The sequence below is a fragment of the Stegostoma tigrinum genome, chromosome 18 (assembly GCF_030684315.1).
Source record: "Stegostoma tigrinum isolate sSteTig4 chromosome 18, sSteTig4.hap1, whole genome shotgun sequence".
NCBI lineage: Eukaryota > Metazoa > Chordata > Chondrichthyes > Orectolobiformes > Stegostomatidae > Stegostoma > Stegostoma tigrinum.
Genome location: NC_081371.1, coordinates 6,842,296 through 6,850,439, shown reverse-complemented (window position 1 = coordinate 6,850,439; position 8,144 = coordinate 6,842,296). Strand labels below are relative to the sequence as shown.

General features: G+C 41.5%; 1 protein-coding gene across 3 annotated transcripts in view; it reads right to left on the bottom strand.

The window, feature by feature from the left end:
- Positions 1 to 1,371: 1,371 nt before the first annotated feature.
- LOC125460685 (uncharacterized) overlaps positions 1,372 to 8,144 on the bottom strand; it is a 47,318-nt gene continuing 40,545 nt past the window's right edge. For 2 of the 3 annotated variants that reach the window (XM_059652278.1, XM_048548380.2), the window contains exon 3: positions 1,372 to 1,842. The gene's annotated coding sequence lies outside the window, so the exon portion shown is untranslated. Of the gene's footprint in view, positions 1,843 to 8,049; positions 8,137 to 8,144 lie in introns of all 3 variants that reach the window. The other variant, XR_009446869.1, reaches the window with a different exon arrangement.

The window sequence follows — 8,144 nt, the reverse complement described above, 5'->3', positions numbered from 1 at the left end:
ATGCTGACAACAGCCTGTATTTATTTTTGTGTATCCCAGTAAGAATCACAGGCTGCTGGGCTGAGATTTAGAGTTTGCACCCATTTATCCTGTAACCAGTAGTTTTGTATTTTCTCTGAATATCAGAAGAACCAGTCTCTACACAAAGCAGAGACTTTTCTGTCCACGCTACATCAGTACAGTGATAACAACCATCAGATGGTAGTGTGAGATTACATCCTAGCTCATGAGGTTAATCCTTGCTCTTTGTGAAAAGTAAAATGTCATGTCGGTTGAGGAAATCCTATTGTAGGATATCCCGGGATTTATTTGGATGCAACTCGGGCATAAACCCACCTCAGGTTTGTAAAAGATCTGATTCTTCCTGGGACTCAGTGGGTGAGGAGAGGAAGGAGCTGCTGTATTTAGAGTAGGAGACAGGGACTGAAGACAATGGCTTTGGTCTTCCCAATGTTTAAGCGGAGAAGATAGTGGCTCCTTCCAGACAGTGTTTGACAAGCAGACTGTTGTCAGCATAAACTGAGTGTCTAACATGTCAAGCACTGTCCACCAGGGTCTACCACACCCCTGAGCAGTGCATTCCAGATCTCAACCACTCACTACACAAAAATGTTTTTCTCGTGCTACTTTTGCCAATTATTTTAAGTCTCTGTCCTCTCATTCTTGATCCTTTCTGTCATGTACCACATTAAGCCTCTGATGGCACTGGAAATTAAATTTGATAAGCAGGTTAAGGATTATAATCTTGCTAACAGTGTGCCACAGAAACAGCGAACGGTTATAAACAGAAGACAGTTTGTCCATTAAGTCCTTGCCAGCTCCCTGCAAGATCCTCAGCCTTGTCTTTTCACCATATACATTGTCCTTTAGTTCTCATCAAATCCCTCTTCGAAAGCCACAACTTGAACCTGTCTTCATTGCATACAAATCCTAACTGCTCACCTGAAAAGCTTGAAAAATTCACAGCATTTATTTTAAAAACAAAACCTCAATGGCGCAGCTATCTTCTCCCTATTTATTTGCTGCATATATTCATTTTCATACCTGCCATTGAAATTTTCAGTTAAATGGGACTGACCATTATGTGCTGAAGCTGTCCTCCCACTCCATTAACCTTCAAACTGTCCCTTTCAATCTGGAATCAAACAAGAGATGGCACAGTTTCATGTCAGTACTTCCCAAAAGGTCTGATCTTCTTAAACCTGCTGTCCTTAAATCTGTAAAATCTTGTCGTAGGTCTAACACAACTAGTTTTACTCATATCCAAAACATTGTTTCACAACAGAAGTACATCATGAAGACCGCTTTTATTCTAGTCTAGCATTGGTTACTAATTATCTTTACGATAACATAAACAATTTTGTTGACCGATCTTTAATATGTATGATTGTCCCTTTCTTTCAGTGGGTAGCTTGTCCCAGTGCTACCTCTGGTTACCGTTTCTCAGAGGCAGTGCGAGTCCTCTAACGGAAAATCCTCTCAGCTCACCCTCGATTCTTGAGCAGAGTGGCAGTTTCCTTTCACCAGTGGAAAACACGACGGTGGTGTTTGGCTGGACTGCAAGGTTTACACAGATTCTCCCTTTGCATACTCAAGGTAGTCAGAGATGTCTTTGGAAGTGAGTAGAACGTTGCGAGTATTCAAGAGTGTCTTACAGTGATTGTAGCAGCAAAAACAAAAGATGGTAAACGCATTCAAAATTTCTGGTGTCAGCTGAAGGAAGCCGAATCCTCTGTCGGTTTCTGCTGGAGATTTCACAGGCACCATGCCACATCATATCCACTGGCCCGGTTTGTAGATGTGGCGACTGGGCTTTCTAGTCGTTTCCTCAGTGACCTGTAACTATCGGGAACAAATCGAATAAGATTGTTACATGCAATGAGTAGTGTACACGCACATTTTACAAACAAACTTGATCCCTTTCTCTAATCAAGCATGTTTTGTGTTTACTAACATCTCAGTCTGTGTGACCGCTCAAGATATCTGTGCTCCTTACAGTCTGGCCTCTTGCAAATTCCAGGATTTAATCATTGCATCAATGGAAACCATGCCTTCACATGAACAGGCCTGGAATTTCCTCACAAACCTCTCTGTGTGTTATATGTTCTAATACACGGCAATTAAACATCAATGTAGAAATGTATGGTTTGTATACTTTTGGCAGAAAGAATAACTCAGTCATTCTCTCTTCAGGAAACAGAGGACCAAAAGGATTCCAAGGTACAGATATCCAAATCACTCCAAGCACTGATTCACATTATTAAGGCTCAAAGAAAAGAATTGGAAATCAGTGACATTATATTCATTTACACAGGACTTCCGTTTGGTTTCCCCTGACTACCAAGCAGGATTATGCAGTAAACTGTTGATATAAATAAAAAGATATACAAAAGATAAAAAAAAAATGATATTACATTGACCAGGAACACACATTTCAGCTATCAGGAAGGATTGAACAGCCTGGGTGTGTTTCCCCTCTTCAGGTCTGGATCATAAGAGGATTTGAGATGACAGATACTGAGAAAGTATATCCACTTCTGAGGGAAGGCTCGTCTGTGATTCCAGATCCACAGCAATGTAGCAGACTCTTTAATTGGTCTCAAAGGAGGATTAGGAATACTGCAGGTAATCAATGTTGGCATTGTCACACACAGCCACATGCCACAGAATTGTTGCAAACAAACGAACATAACAAGACAGTACAGGAGCAGGGTGTTCAGTCAGTCAGTCACCCTGGTGCATTGCTGAAGACCAAACAAATGGTTTGAGGATATCTTACTATGTTAAAGATGCTGCATAAACACAAACTGTTGCTCCTGCGAACCCTGACACATTGCTGAAGACAAAATAAACACTTTGAGCTAAAAGGCTGGCTGCACAGGACTAATTTCACAGGGGGTTGGTGGTAGGATCTATCCAGTTAAACATGGTGGTAAAATTTCCAATGTTAAGTACAACTCTTGTTTAGTTATCGAAGCAAACAATGTCTTTTTTTAAAAAAAAACACCCCTAATATCCTACCTAGACTGTGCAGATCAAACAGGACAGTAATGGCCTGGCACAATTCCGTGTTTCAGAAACTCCTGCAAGTAATCGCAATAGTTCCCAAAGACTGAAACACAAAATCTTGACACTCCACCATAGTGTAAAGGGTGTGGCACCCTGTTGGAAATGCTGTCGTTTTGATTTGTCCGCAAGGGATCTGACCAGTATTCTGACTGTTGTTTATCTCCCAACCGAGGTCACTGAAGCAACAGCTCATTATCAAGCTCTCACTGTTGGTTTTTTGGAACCTTGCCTGCATTACAGGCATGACCACAATTCAAACATTTTCAATTGGCTGGAAAGCACTTTGGGATGTTTTGAAGTCAGGAAACGTGCTACAGAAATGCAAGTTCTTTTATTTCTTTTGGTGGTGTGATTGCAGAGTTTTAGGACGTTTAAACCTGGTGGGGTTATTGTTAACTTTGTACTATTGGATTAGCGTGCAGATTAAAAATAAGACAGCGCTCCTTCCAAATTGTGACACAGCTGAAAGCACTGACGTTCTTCTGCTCAAATCCAAATAAAACAACGATGTGACAGCACTATTTAGTCATCAAAGTGAAACCCCATGGAAAACAGCAGGGGCAGTACAGATATGAAGCTGGCCGAGAGACAGGAAACCATGCTGAGTGGTGTTTCTCAGCTTGAAGAAAGGAACTTAGCGGGGTTCCTCCTTTTCCTGATATACATTAATGATCTGTGACTGCAGAAGTTGGGAAGCTGCGTGACTGGAGAGATTCCGGTCAGTGACTCAGAAGTTTTCTGATTGGCAGTTAAGTGACCGGAGAGATCCCGGTCAAAGAAGTAAAAACCCATAAGATACAGGGTAATGTGTTGGAATCAGATCCAAAGTTGGCTTTGTAATAGGAAACACAGGGTAATGATTGAGGTCTGCCCTACGAATGGAAAGCTGTTTTAAGTGGTGCTCAGTGTTGGGACCCCTGCTGTTTGTTTTATACGTTAATGATTTGGACTTGAAACGTCTGGGGCACAATTAGGAGATGGGCAGACGATGCAAGTTGGCCGTCTAGTGGGTAGTGCAGAGTATAGCTGTAACCTCCAAAATAATATAGATGGGTTGGTGGAGTGGGCAGCAAAGTGGTGGATAGAGTTCACCTGTGTCAAGTGTGAGGTAGTGCATTTAGGAAGATCAAACAGGAAAAAGGAAATACACAATGAACAGAAATATGCTGAGAGAGGTAGATGAAGTGAGAGATTTTAGCATGCAAGTGCACAGGTCCCCAGACGTAGCAGCACAGGTAGATAAGGTCATAATGAAGACAAATGCAATGCTGTCTTTCACTGGCACAGGTATAGAATACAGAAGTAGGTATATAACGGTATAAGACATTGGTCAGGCCACAGCCGGAGAATTGTGTGCAGTTCTGGACACTCTGTGCCCTAATTCTAGACTCTCCCATGAAGCAACCATCTTCTCAGCCTCCGCTCTATTAAACCTGTCCGAATCATACGTTTTAATGTGATCATCTTTCATTGTTCCAACTTGCAAATGACATAAACCCAGCCCTTCTTTACATGATAAGCCATTCATTTCAGGAATCTGCCTAGTGAACATCACTGAGCTGCTTCAGATGCAAGCATTTTGCCCCCTGATGTGCTCTTGTGGCTCAGTGGCAGTATCTCTACCTGGGTGACATTGGTTCAAAGTCCAAGTCCTGCTACACCAGGGGTGTGTAATAACATCTCTGAGCAAGTTAATTATAAATATCTGTCCCTCTCTAATATTGAGCCTTAAACCATACTCAGTTCTCTCAGGATAGTAGGAACTGCTGATGCTGGAGAACCTGAGATAACATGATGTGAAGCTGGATGAACACAGCAGGCCAAGCAGCATCAGAGGAGCAGGAAAGCTTGATGTTTCAGGTCGGGACCCTTCTTCAGAAAAAGATTGAAGAAGGGCCCCGAACTGCAACGTCAAGCTTTCCTGCTCCTCTGATGCTGCTCGGCCTGCTGTGTTCATCCAGCTCTACACTGTGTTATCTCAGTTCTTTTGATGTGGTTTCACCAATGTTCTGTACCTTTGCAGCAAGATATTTCTTACATTTGTGCTTCACCCTTACAATAAAAACCAAGATTCCATTTGCCTTTCTAATCACTTACTGTAACAGTGTGTGGCTGTTTGTAATTAATTTCCACAGATCCCTCTGTGTTATTCCATTCTGTAGTCTCTATTTCAGTAATATTTTGTTTTTCTCCTTGCCAATGTGGGCAGCCTCACAGTGTACTCTAACAGATGTTGCCAGGACTTTGTTCTTCATCTCACATTACATTTCCCTCCACAGCACTTTCCAAACCCACAGCTCAACACCCAAAGGACGAGGGGAGTAGTTGCATGGGAACGCCCCAAACCACTCATCCTCCTGACTTGAAAAATGTCACTGTGCCGTTCCCTGTCGTGGGGTTGAAATCCTGGAATTCCCTCTTTAATTGCACTGTTCAGTGCAGCTCACCATCACTACCTTCACACGGACAACTAGGAACGGGCATTAAATGCTCCTGATCCCTGTCCCATGTATAAATAAAGACCACCTGGCAAATTTTTACTTCCACCAAATTATTTCCCTTTCCAGGCAATGCCCTCCTCACAACCTGCTTCTGTACTTAGTGTAAACAATCAAGACCTTGCCTTGGACTTCTGTAGTCATAGCTTCACGAGTTCCAGTTTGCTGATTTTTTAAAAAATAGACTTAATTTATCTCAAATCTCAGGGTAGGCTAACTAACAGGGGACAAAGTGGGACTAGTTAAATTTTGTTTTGTGGAGAATCAGCAAGGATTTAAATCAGGACAAACGGCCACCTCACACGCTCGAATCATTCTACGAATCTATGTTTAGTATTCCGCAGTCAGTGTCTTCCGTGCGCAATTCTATCACAAGATGAAATTTTCAAGAGCTGGAGAACGCTGGTACCAAAGAAGCGAGTAAGACAAGCAACTGTTCGGGGTGCCAGAGTCAAGAAGTAGTGGGTGAGTGAGCGACAGCTGGTTGAGGGGTTCCTCCCGAAAGCCAACTTGTGAAGGAGCCCTCTTCTGGGAGCCACTTCTCTGAAAGGTGCTTATCCCAAACCTCTAGCTATAGCGAGCCAGGGAAAATGTTCCTTTCTGCTGACTTTGCACGGACAAAGTCACAGCAGATCTATTTGTAACTTGCCAATTCCAGAGTAGTTAAAAAGAGGTGTGTTTCTTAGAATTGGGTATTTTGATGTGGTAATATATAGTCATAAAAAAATCTACCTGAAAATGCTTTTTCTTTTGAGTACCCGGTTGGCATTTATTTATTGATTTATTCAAGATATATTGTATCATTGTGGATTTTTGGACTTGATGCTAAACCCAAAAATTCAGAATCTCTTGCTGAGAAATGGCCATACTGGTACAAACAACAATCACTAACCTAGGGGGCAAACTAACAAGGTTAACCGGACAAAATATAATACTCAAATCGTCAATTATCATGATCGAAGGCTGACATGCGTTCTTGTGGATGCCTAGACTTCTAGGGCACACACACCTTACGTGTTGGAGCTGCAAAATCTGAGCTTGCTGTTGTGTGCATCTCTCTCACTCATTCCCAAACCTGACACCCTATGGCAATTTCTTTGGCCATCTCTTGATGCCTAACTCAAATTTCTCTCTTCAAATGTCTAACTTAATCCTCCTGACCAGTGCTATCCCTTGGCAACTGCAATGATCTTAGTAATATGCTCTACTTTATTTCCTTTTCAAAGGCAACATTCAAACCCATCCCTGTGCCCACAGAAGTTAAAACCCACAATTATGATTGCTGATCAGTGGGAAATATCCTGGCCTTCCACAAAGATCTAATACTTGGAGCACATCCTCTGAATCTTCCTAACTGTTAACTTGAGCTTATATTTAAGCTGGGTACTCTGTGACATATGGGACATAACTTAAGGGGTTTTTTTTAACCTCTTAAAACTTCATTACGGTGCTTGGCTTTAAAAGAGATGTGCAATTCAAGATGCTTCATACAATTAATTCATGCCAATACAATCTACTAATTTTAAGCCACAAATATGCCACCAAGGTGAATTTTCACAATTGTAAACACAAAAATACTAAACTCCAGCAGCACAGCTAAGTAACACAAGCTGGCACATATATAAATGTATAAAGTGATTGTGCAAACTTCACAACTTCAATAACTGTTCTTAGATTCAAAGAAGTAGCAAATAACTCCCTCTGGAATAAGCTACTAAAAGGACAAAGATAAATGTATCCAGGAATTGAAAGCAATTAGCCATGCATTCAGAAAGATGGAGTCAAAGCTACATAAAGAAAACTGTTTTAACAATTGCTTGGTAAATGGATGCCTTATACCTCAAGGACAAACAGTTGCCCTGCAGAATTTAAGGAGTTAGTTAATCACAAGGAAGCTGTATCTTCAAAACAGGCAGTCAGCACCAATTGTAGCAAGGAACGAGGAAGCTGCTTCTGATAAGAAGGCAAGCTGCAGCCTGGCAATATTTTGGATGAAATAATCTAAAAGGACCATCAATAATGGCACACCACCACAACACTGTAGGATGGAAAATTGTATAAAAACTTGACTCCAGGATTCTCTGAGAGCAGGACTCTGGAGAACAATACTACACAAGGATCGAACCCTTGACACATCCAGAGATAAACACTGTAGCTTGGAATTGTAGCTAAATTCCACATTATTTGGGTAATAGTAAGTAGGGTTATGAGACTTAATTTGCTTACTTGAGGAGTCTTATGTTGCCTGCTACATGCAATAAAGTTTGATTAACTGCTTCAGTATTTGATTGTGAAATTTCTGAATAAGTCGCCAAATTACAGTTAGCTTGTGGTAACTTACCCACAACACAGATCTCTGCTTAATGAGGTCTGAGACAATGTTAGAACAGTCAATGAAAGACAAACTGAAGGACTCTCTTCACTTTCTACTTTGTTACTTTGTGCTTTTCACAATATGCAGATGTGGTTCATGAGTACTGACCTTCGATCCTTATTATACGCTCTGCATTGTCAACGGCTCTCGATCAAAGGCTTGAATATATGACCCTCCCCTAAAATTGCAAACCTCCTGTGGTG